This window comes from Panicum virgatum, chromosome 9N, assembly GCF_016808335.1.
Source record: "Panicum virgatum strain AP13 chromosome 9N, P.virgatum_v5, whole genome shotgun sequence".
In the NCBI taxonomy this organism is placed as follows: domain Eukaryota; kingdom Viridiplantae; phylum Streptophyta; class Magnoliopsida; order Poales; family Poaceae; genus Panicum; species Panicum virgatum.
In genome coordinates this window covers 39,379,494-39,390,032 of record NC_053153.1, presented here as the reverse complement: position 1 = coordinate 39,390,032, position 10,539 = coordinate 39,379,494, and positions in this window count along the sequence as shown.

Sequence of the window (10,539 nt, the reverse complement as noted above, 5' to 3'; positions counted from 1 at the left end):
TAATTAATCAAATTTAATTAAGAACTACTGAGAACCAAACCGAAACCACCAAGGAAACCCCGAGAGGCACCTCCCTCGTCGGAAGGAGACAACCCCACTAATCAAAAGGAGGATCTGGGCCGCTCGTAACCGTGAGCACGGCTAGTATACCAGTTTTACACTCTGCAGAGGTTGCACATCTTTACCCACAAGTCGTGAGCTACGCTAGTTGTTCATCACACTTCCTTAGGTGAGATGACTAACAAACTCACTACGAGGCCGTTACAAAGAATCTCGTTGGTAAGGCGTAACCGCGAAGAGTTAGATCAGCGACGATGGGGCCCACCTCCAGGGGTACAAGCACAGGTGCGCAAACCAAGCACAGACCAAGTCGGAGGAGCAGGGACCATTGAAGCTTACCACCCTTTGCCCCGCAGGTAAGTTACTCCAAACCAAAAAGACCTAATTAGTAAGCCAAGACCGTCCCATTCCAGTCTTGTGGTAGCGCTGTTGTCCCAGGTTGTCGCTCTATGAACCGGTCCTTATGGAGAGAAAACAACCAAGCACTAAGCACCGTGCTGGCCCCCCTAAACCCTGTTTCTAACAAAAACCAACTTTTAACGAGACGTGAGCCACTCATCCACACAGAGGGCCACTCTCAGAATTAAGTTCAAGTAAACCATTAATCAAATTAATTAAAAAGGACCACAGTGTGTTATAGCGCGGCACCTAGCACAACTAACCAAAATGCAACCCAAAGGATTTATATAAAGGATATAAAGTGGCTAGGAAAGTCCTTATAGGCATACAATATTAAAATGAAGTATGAAATTGTATTTAAAGTGATAGGTGGTGTTCATGTTATACCTGCCTTCCTCGTACTGCTCCTGCTGCTGTTCAAAGTGATCAGAAGACGGCTGTTCCAGGTACTGGTACTGGGGCTCCTCTGGTAGCTCAACGTCTACTCACGAACACATGGCCAAAAACAAGGCAACAACATAAACATACATGCAAACAAAGGCTAACACTAACAAAAACTAAGAAACAATACATCAATACATAAAAATAGCATACTAAACTAGTCTAAAACTATTCTACGCGTTACAACGATCGCGTGGAGATAAAGAACGCTTAAAACGGAGCTAAAACGCAAAATCTAGGCCAAAAACAAGTTCTAGGGGCTTATCTGCGAGAAAAACTAAGTTTCAGGGGGTTTTCTGCAAAAACCGAGGACTAAAACGTAATTAAACATTAAATCTGGGGTCTAACGCGCAAAAGGACAGGGGCTGGACGGCGGGTTCGAAATATAAAAAGCTCAGGGTTCAAAACGTAAAAACCAGGACTGAACTATAAATACTTTTACACTGCTCAGTACGACGGGTTAATTCTGATAAAGCGCAGGGGCTCTTTAGAAAATAGGCGGGCGCTGACCGTTACGCTGGGGATTTGACTCGGCTCGGGATCGCGGATGGCCGTCGGATTTCCATCAAACGGCCCTGGATGCGGGTTGGAGAGGGGGCGGCGGCGTTGGTCGCCGGAGCGAAGCTCCACGGCGAAACCTCACCGGAGGCTCGCCGGAGTTCACGTTTCCGGCGCTCCGGGGGCTAAAACAACTCGTGTTTGGTTCTAGAGGGTACTACGCATCACGCGTAATCCACCAGAGGGTTGAGCCGGGTTTGGGGAGCCTCGGAGCGGTGGGTTCGACGGCGGCGGCGGCTTTGCGCGGTGGCGCTCCCCGGAGCGCATGCGCACGCGATGTTCTGGGCTCAGGAACGTGCGCTAATGAGTGCGGGCGCGTGCGCGTAGCTTCAGCAAGCCAAGACCGGGGTAACGAGGGGCTAAGGGGCGCTGCAGCAAGCTCGCCATGGCGGAACAGTAGCAGTGGAACGCCGGTGATGGCATTCCGGCCCCGGGCGCGGCCTTCGGGCCTTGAAACCTAGCGAAAAAGGACGGGAAGGGGACGCTGATGCTCACCGAGGCTCAGATCGAGCGGGGAAGCGACGCGGGGCGGTCGGCGATGAGGACCCGCGGCGGCGCTGGGCGGTGTTCGCGGAGGAGGGCGCCGCAGATCTTCTCCATGCTCCTGGACTCCACGGATCGACGCGTGGAGTGCCTGCGAGGGATCCACGGTGGTCATGGAGGCTCTGGGGTCGCCGGCGGCGAGCAATCGCGGCGAAACCGAGCTCACCTGCTCGGCGGTTCTTGGCGAAATTCCGGCGATGCCTGGACTAGGGTCGAGGCTGGGAGCTTCGGTGGGGTTCCTGACGTCGAGGCGGGGCTCCTGGGGTGGTCAGCGGAGGCTGGGAGGCGCGGGCGTGGTGGGTGCACGGTGGCGCAGGGGCTCGGCGCGGTGATGGCATGGCGGAGCGTGGACGCTGGGGTGCGGAGGCAGCTGCGGGGTGGATAAGAGACGCAGGGCGACCGGGGTGCTAAAAAGAAGAAGGCGGCCGAGGATTTGGGCGTGCGTGCCCCAGCTTGGGCGTAGCGGGGATTGCCGCCGTGATGGCTCGCGGGGAAAGCGGATCTCGCCCAACGACCTGGCCTGACCGAGCTCGGGGGAAGCTTCTAGGAGGGGTGCGCGGGCTGGCGAGCGGGCCACGATCTCGGGCTGGTCCACGGCGCAGAGCGAGGGCGCAGCGCAAGGGAAACTGCGCGAGCAGAGGTGCCGGCGAGGAAAGTGGAAGGGAGAAAGGAAAGGGATGACGGGTGGGTCAGGGCTGTCAGTGGGGCGCGCGGTGTGTTGCTGGCGGGTGGGCCTGTGCCTGCGCGGCGCGGTGCGGGGGAGATGACCTGGCGTATGGGGCCCAGGTGGCCGTGGTAGGCGTGTCGCGCGGGCTGCAGGTGAACGCGGCTGAGCGCGAGCGGAGGGAGCGGGAGAGCGAGCTGGGCCGGGCGCGTGAAGAGCGGGGGCGTGCGCTGGGCTTCGGCGTGTGGGGGAAGGCTGGGCCAGGCTGGGGGAGCGGGCCGCGGGGTGAGGGAGAAGGAGGGAAAGGGCTGGGCCGATTCGGTTTGATGGGCTGAAGAGAGAAAAGGGAAACTGGGCCGGGTTTTGGGACTGGGCTGGGATGCTGGGTTTTGTTATGGGTTTTCCTTTTCTATTTCCTATTTCCTTTTTCAAACACCACTCAAACCTGATTGAATTCAAATTTGAAATCAACCCTAGCACTCAAACAAATAAAAGAGATGCTCCAGCATGAATGCAACAAACATTTTTAACCCTATGATAAATTTTAATTACTTATGGAACAAAAATTAGATTAATTGCCAAACTAAACACAATAAACATTAGAAATTAAATTAAAGCCAATTAAATTTATTATTAAATTGGAAAATTAAATTAGGGTGTTACAGGATGTGTCGGCAAGGGCGAAGGCCGTAGTAGTCATCGCCGAAGTAGAAGGCGAGCCCCTCGGGTCGAACAGTGTCGACGCGGGCGAAGGCCGAAGCCGAAGTCGTCGTCGCCGAAGTGGAGGGCGAACCCCTCTAGCCGAGCTGTGTCGGCGAGGGCGAAAGCCGTAGCAGTCGTCGCCGAAGTAAAAGGCGAGGGCGAAGGCCGTAATAGTCGTTGCCGAAGTAGAAGGCGAGCCCCTCGAGCCGAGCTGTGTCGGCGAGGGCGAAGGCCGTAGCAGTCGTCGCCGAAGTAGAAGGCAAGGGCGATGGCCGTAGCCGTCGTTGCCGAAGTAGAAGGCGAGGGCGAAGGCCGTAGTAGTCGTCGCCGAAGTAGAAGGCGAGCCCCTCGAGCCGAGCTGTGAGGGCGAAGGGCGTAGTCAGAGGGGCATGCTGATGCATGCCGAAGACCCCTCTAAAGTCGACTTGTGACGAAGGTCGTTGGTGTTGATAACTTGTTTTTTCAACAATAATTCGAAGACCCAAGATAGAATTTTGCCATTCCAAAGATGCTAATTTATACACCTGCAATACCTGCATCATTTTTACTTGAGAGAGCAATATTTTTCAAATATACTAGGATGCCTTCGTCATAATTGCCGAAGGACTTTCCACACATTCGACTTTTCGCACGAAAGGACCTAACTTAGGGGACCTTCGGCTCTTTAGCTCGCATAGGTAAGCCCTAGCCTTTGGCTTTCGCATGAAAGGACTTTCCATGCCTTCGGCTTTTCGCACGATAGGACTTTGAACGCCTTCGGCGCTCTGCGCGGAAGGTCTTTGAATGCCTTCGGCACTCTATGCGGAAGGTCTTTTTTTACTGGGAAAAATTAAGAACTGAGACCAAAGGGTGCTGCGGGTCGCTCAGCTTCGCGAGCCCTGGGCTCATTTCTCAAGTGGTATTCAATTGCAATGTGTCGATGACTCCCCTCTACGCTTGACGAAGAGGGATAGATGCTTCGGTGCACTCTTGTTAAGTACACCAATAACAGAAGGCCAATCAATACCTGTTGGTGTAAGATACTCTTCAGGGCAAAGAGGTCACAACAGCTAGAGAAGTGGAGGGCGAAGTCCTTAAAGAAATGGCAGCGGATGTAATTATGACACAAAAATCAAAGTAACAACATTTTTGCTTTGTATTCCATATATCTTCAATAGTTAAGGGGGGTATTTATAGCCCAGAAACTCAACTACTCCCTGGCCAAAATTCCCTTTCTACCCCCTAACCGCCAGCATCTTGGAATATTCCCTGGGCAAAAACGTAATGTTACAACACTCGACACAACTTATTGGAATTATAGTTGTACATCCTGTACAGAATTCTGATAGTGGGGCCGCTCCACTTCACGTCTCTTTGCGACTATGGGTCTTCGCTACTCCGCACGACGAGGCCGTTGGATATGCCTCGCCGTCTGCCTCTTCGGCACGCGCGCTACCCCACGCTGTGGGCGCCGCCTCTTCACTCCTCTTCGGGTGGCTTCGAGCAACTCAGGCCCCTCGGGTCCACCCTCTTTGCCTTCGTGTTACTCTTCACCATTCGTCCGCTTCCTCGCTCGGAGCCGAACGCCTTCGACGACGGGCTTCGCCATCGGGCGAAGGTGGTGTCCCCAACAGTAGCCCCTCGAGGCTTCGGCTGCTCCTCGAAGCAACCGAAGGTTCGACCATCCGGTGCGCGGAACGTGGCCTCAAGCGCCACCCTTTGGGCGTGCGAGCGTGCACGGACGTCCTGAACCTGTGGAGTCAAAAGAAGTGGCAAAAAGAACACATGTTGTCGAAGGCTGGTATTGTTTATGCATTTCCCAGAAAATTCGATAAGATGTTTTAATTGGACAAAATGGTATGGATAAATTTTTATGGAAAAGAAGCCGCTGTCCCGCGGCCCTTCGGATTCTATTTGTTTTGCGCATAGGCAAATTCGTCATTTCTCGCTTGCGGCGCGCTCTCCCATGCGCCACGGCTGGGGCCCGGCACTATATAAAGGGGTTACACAGGGTTGCCACCTCATTAAAAACCTCACACCTTCGGCAATCATAGCGACTACGCGAAGGCTTCCCCTGTGAGGAAAAGAGTACGGGCCCTCGAATACATTGTTCAAACTAAATGTAAGAAATTTACAATTTATTACAAAAATGAAATCAATGTGAAACTAGACATAGTAGCGCTGGAACATGTCTTTGTTCCAGGAGTAAGGTTCTTCGACTCCTTCGAGTGTGCGAAGCCTGCAGGCCTCGGGTCTTGCCATCGAAGTGACCAGGAATGGTCCTTCCCACTTGCTGTGCATTTTCCCTTGTTGCTTGCTCTTCGGGATGCGTCAAAGGACGAGATCGCCCTCCTTGATTTGCCGAGGTCTCACCTTCTTGTTGCGCCACCTTCGGGTTTCCTCTTGGTATCTGCCGAGGTTGATTGCCGCTTGGGTCTTGTTAGCTTCGATTGTGTCGATTGTTGGCTTAATGTCTTCGTCGGATGATTCGGTCCTATAAGACCCATGGCGAAGTTCTTCTGGAGTCATGGCCTCTTCTCCATAGAGGTGCTTGAAGGGTGTGAATTTTGTGGTCCTCGATTCCATTGTGTTATGAGACTAGATTACTTTTGGTAGCTCATCAACCCACTTGCCCTTCGGATGCTCTGTGATGTTCTTTTTGATCCCTGTAAAGATAATTCCATTTTCCCTTTCAACTGCCCCATTTTACTGCGAGTGGTACACTGAGGCGAAGCACAGCTTGGTGCCCAAATGCTGACAGAACTCTCTGAATGTTGTGCAGTCAAACTGTTTGCCATTGTCTACAGTGACTTCTTTGGGTACGCCGAAGTGGCATACAATGTTCTGCCAGAAGAATTTCTGCAATGTGGCAGCCATGATGTCACGAAGGGCCTTGGCTTCGATCGACTTTGAGAAGTATTCTACAGCGACTGCTGCATACTTGAAGTTGCCTGGAGCTGTTGGCAAGGGTCCCACAATATCGATGCCCCATCGTGCGAGGGGCCAGACTGGGGGTATGAGGTGGACTTCTTCGGGTGGGAATTTGCTGTAATGGGCATGCTTCTGGCAGTTTGGGCAAGTGCGCACGATTTCATGAGCGTCTGCCACGGCCGAAGGCCAATAGAACCCTTCGCGGAAAGCTTTTCCCACTAGAGCCCTCATTCCGATGTGCGAAGAGCACATTCCTGTGTGAATTTCTTGCAGTAGCTGTCTGCCTTCGACTTGTGAAATACATTTTAGCAACGAAGCACAGACACCTCCTCGATACAGTGTGTCATTGACTATTGAATAGCTTCGCGCCCGAAGGGCAAGTTGTTTTTCCTCTTTTTCGTCCTCAGGTACAAAATGTCCCCAAAGGTAAGCCATGATTTTGGACCTCTAGTCTTCGCTTGAAATAGCATTGACAAACTTTGCTGGTTCTTTAGCGCAATTTACCGAACCACTCTTGATTGTTTCAAAAAATACATCCGGAGGTAACGGGTCATTCTCTGCTGCAGCCTTTGCCAAGATGTCTGCCTGCTTGTTCTGAATTCTGGGAAAGCTTCACACGCTGAAACCCAAGAAATATTTCTCCATGCTGCGGACAGCTGCTAGATACTTTGCTAGTTCTGGTTTGAGTGATCTGTAAGTCTTGCCGATATGGTTGGTGATGAGTTCGGAGTCAGACCTAATGGATAGCCTCCTCGCACCAAGAGCTCATGCCTTGCGAAGGCCTAGAAGCAAGCCTTCATATTTTGCCACATTGTTTGTGCATCCTGGAAAATCCAGCCTAGCTGTGTATTTGAGCTGGGTCCCCGAAGGTGCTGTTAGGATTGCCGAAGCACCTGAGCCGTTCTTGCAATACGCCCCATCACATTCCAGCTGCCAGATTACTTCGATGACCGGAGGGTTTTGTGAAGGCGCTGACGGTGTCCAATCAGCGACGAAGTCTGCCAATACTTGGGACTTGATTGCGCTTCGCGGGACAAAATCGATGGTGTGCGATGCCAACAGTGTTGCCCATTTTCCGATTCTACCCGAAGCCTCTCTGTTCTCGAACATGTCTCGAAGGGGGGAAAGATGTTGGGACATTGATCTTGAAACTCTGGAAATAATGGTGAAGCTTCCTGGCTGTCATTACCACTGCATATGCCATCTTCTCCATTTCAGAATACAGTAACTTCGATCCGTTCAAGGCTTCGGATACGAAGTAGATTGGTAGCTGCTTCAAAGTGCCTTCGACCGTTCTCTCTTCGACTAATGCCGTGCTCACCACGGAGCTTGAAGTTGCAATATATAGCAAGAGCTCTGCTCCAGGCGAAGGGCTTGTCATTACGGCCAAATTTTTCAAATACTTCTTCAGATCTTCGAAGGCTTTGTCTTGCTCAGGACCCCAGTGAAAATTTTCTGAGCCCTTCAATACCTTGAAAAAAGGGAGTGACTTCTCTACGGACCGCGAAATGAATCTGTTCAGCGAAGCCAGGCGGCCTGTCAACTTCTGTACTTCCTTCTTGGTCGAGGGCGGTCGCTGTTGATGCTCACTAACGACCATTTTTGAGCGTCAATATTGCCATAATAAATGGACGGACTTGCATTTCTTACACTCATGCAACTAATAAATCACCGAATTCCACATGTCCCTCTAGATTTCTATGAGTGCAGGATTTAGCTGAAAATGAAGGGCAATCACACCCTTTGTACCAAGGAGCAAACACCGACCGATCAGATGTCGCCACACATGGACCAAAAGGCCACCAGAGAAGAAATCTAGCAGGGAAGAAGCCAAGCCATAAACCATTGACCAGTGGGCCCTGAGAACAGCCCACAACAACAAGGAGAAGGTCGGTGGCCCCAGTGGGAGGCCGGCCTACCTATAGGTCGGCCGACCAGCCCATGGGCCCCACTGCCTTCAGGCTTCGACGTGGCACTCTCTGATTGGCACACAATGTCAGTTCCAGGGGTTCCCTGCTGATTCCACGGCCGAGGAGAGGGTTGCTCCCCACTATATATATATGAGGGGAGGGGCTCCATTTCAAGACATCGCCAAGCATCAAGCTATCAAGTCACTCTCTCAAGATGTAGTTTATCTTCTATTGTAGAGGTCTTAGGACTAGAGGAGTTCGGGTTCGAGTCGTAGTTCGAGGTCTTAGAGTCTTCATGAAGAGTCCGGTATGTCTTTTACTTTATCTTCAAGTAATTCTCTGAGTTTGTACTAGATGTTTATTTACTCTATTCAGTACTTTGGTTCGTATACCCTTGTTGTGTATATGATCTTTCTTGTGAATTACGAATGTCTTGAGTGATTCATATGCATAGACTAGTCGAGTATCATGGCTTTGTTTCATCTTCCTTAATTGGGCGCTCCAGAACTAAGGCCCCGGATAGACAAGGGTGTCCTTGCGCAAGGCTAGAGTGGTGCTCATTAGCGTAGGCGTGGTGACTAGGTTGATGACCACGTTTGAATGCGATTCTACCCCACAGTTTGTAGAGGTAGCCGGCAGGTGGTGACAGCCCTGTCCGAGCCTTTTAGTAATCCTCCACGTTCGGGTAGAGGAGTAGGAGGTGCATAAAGCCGTCGGATGATCAGGCTCCTCCTATTCATCTGGATGCGGTCTCCCTAGTCCATTGATCAGGCTTTTCCTTTTGCTGTGAACGACTCAATTCAGCTGTTCATAGGAGTACAATAGAATATAGCTCTAGTTACCCTTGATCTTACTCTTACCTCTCCGATATCCTAAGCATGCCGTCTAGTTGTGCTTGTGTGTTCACTACCCCTTTTACCATGAATATTATTTCCCTATTCGGACCATTGACATTAATCTTTAGTGATCCCTCCAAGCTTAATTAAATTCTATACACCGCCGCCTTCCCTGCGGAAATATAAATGACACCCCGGTTACTCTCGGGTAAAATGCTACGGCGGTACTCCGTGCGCTTGCGGATTTATTCGTGGCCCATGATTTACCTGCCACCCCATTGACGTCTGCGGACGCCATTGCTGATCTCCAGTGGTGACGTTGGTAGGCGCCAACAAGCATTTTTGGCGCCGTTGCCGGGGAAGGCATAGGTTAAAAGAATTTATTTAAGTAAGGAAAATCTCTATGGTTAGTGGCCAGTGATCTGGTAGGACAACCATGCTGTCTTCTTTTTGTGTGAAGACAGGGGTAGTCTCCGATCAATTTCAATTCGCCAATGAATTTCACGATGAATCTGAGTCGACTTCAAGACAAGCGTGATTTGGCACTCTTGATTTCTAGAAGTCAACACTTCGGCAATTGAGTTGATCATGATTGCATCCACCCTTGGAAAAGTCTCGAATTCTCTGCTCGAAGAAGTGCTCTATTGTCGTTGCCTGATCACCAACAGCAATGAACACTGCATCAACCGAGAAAGCAACCACATTATGGTGCAATCCAGGTAAGTAATTTCTATACATTTCAGGGGCAATACTAAGGGATGATATGTATCATGAGAAGTTCAACCCGATCAAAAGAGGACCAAATGATAATCCCGAAAACCCCAGACACCACACCGATAATTGTCATAAAGAGGTGTCACCCTTCGGTCATACATGGGAGTTCGATGAGGACCTGCTGGAAAAGACAGGTATGAACGCTGAATTTGCGAGTGTTTGGAAATCCGTGGGTTGGTCTTCATTTGCTGAAATTTCTGAGTTGGGTTCAAGAGATTTAACCATTCAGTTTCTTTGCACTCTTGTGGAGACAAACAACGGGATTTCATTCCGATTTTTCGGGGAGGAATTTTCTTTGTCATGGAAAGAGTTGAGTACTGTTTTGGGTTTTCACCATAGGTGCAATCTTGATCTTGAGCAAGCAACCAAGGGTTATCACGCACAACAACAAGCAAATCATGAAGCCACCATGGAACTGCTTCAAAAGCAGTATCAGGATGCTCAAGCATTCTACCGGCACTATGGGTATTACCCTCCACCCGGTCAGTAAGCCAGCTTGGGGGGAGGGAGTCCCCGAAGGTAACATGTATCTTGCATTTGCATATTTCCCTTTTTCATCATCTTGCATTGCATGCTAAAAAAAAAGTCGAGTCAGTCATCTTTATTTCACTTTAAGTGTCATTTTCTTTGTTTTCTCATGAGCGGTAAGAATGCCTAAGTTCTCCAGTTAAAATGATGAACAGTTGCTCTATTTTAATTTCCTTGTTATGCATAGTTTACAACTAATATTCTCCAAGGACTG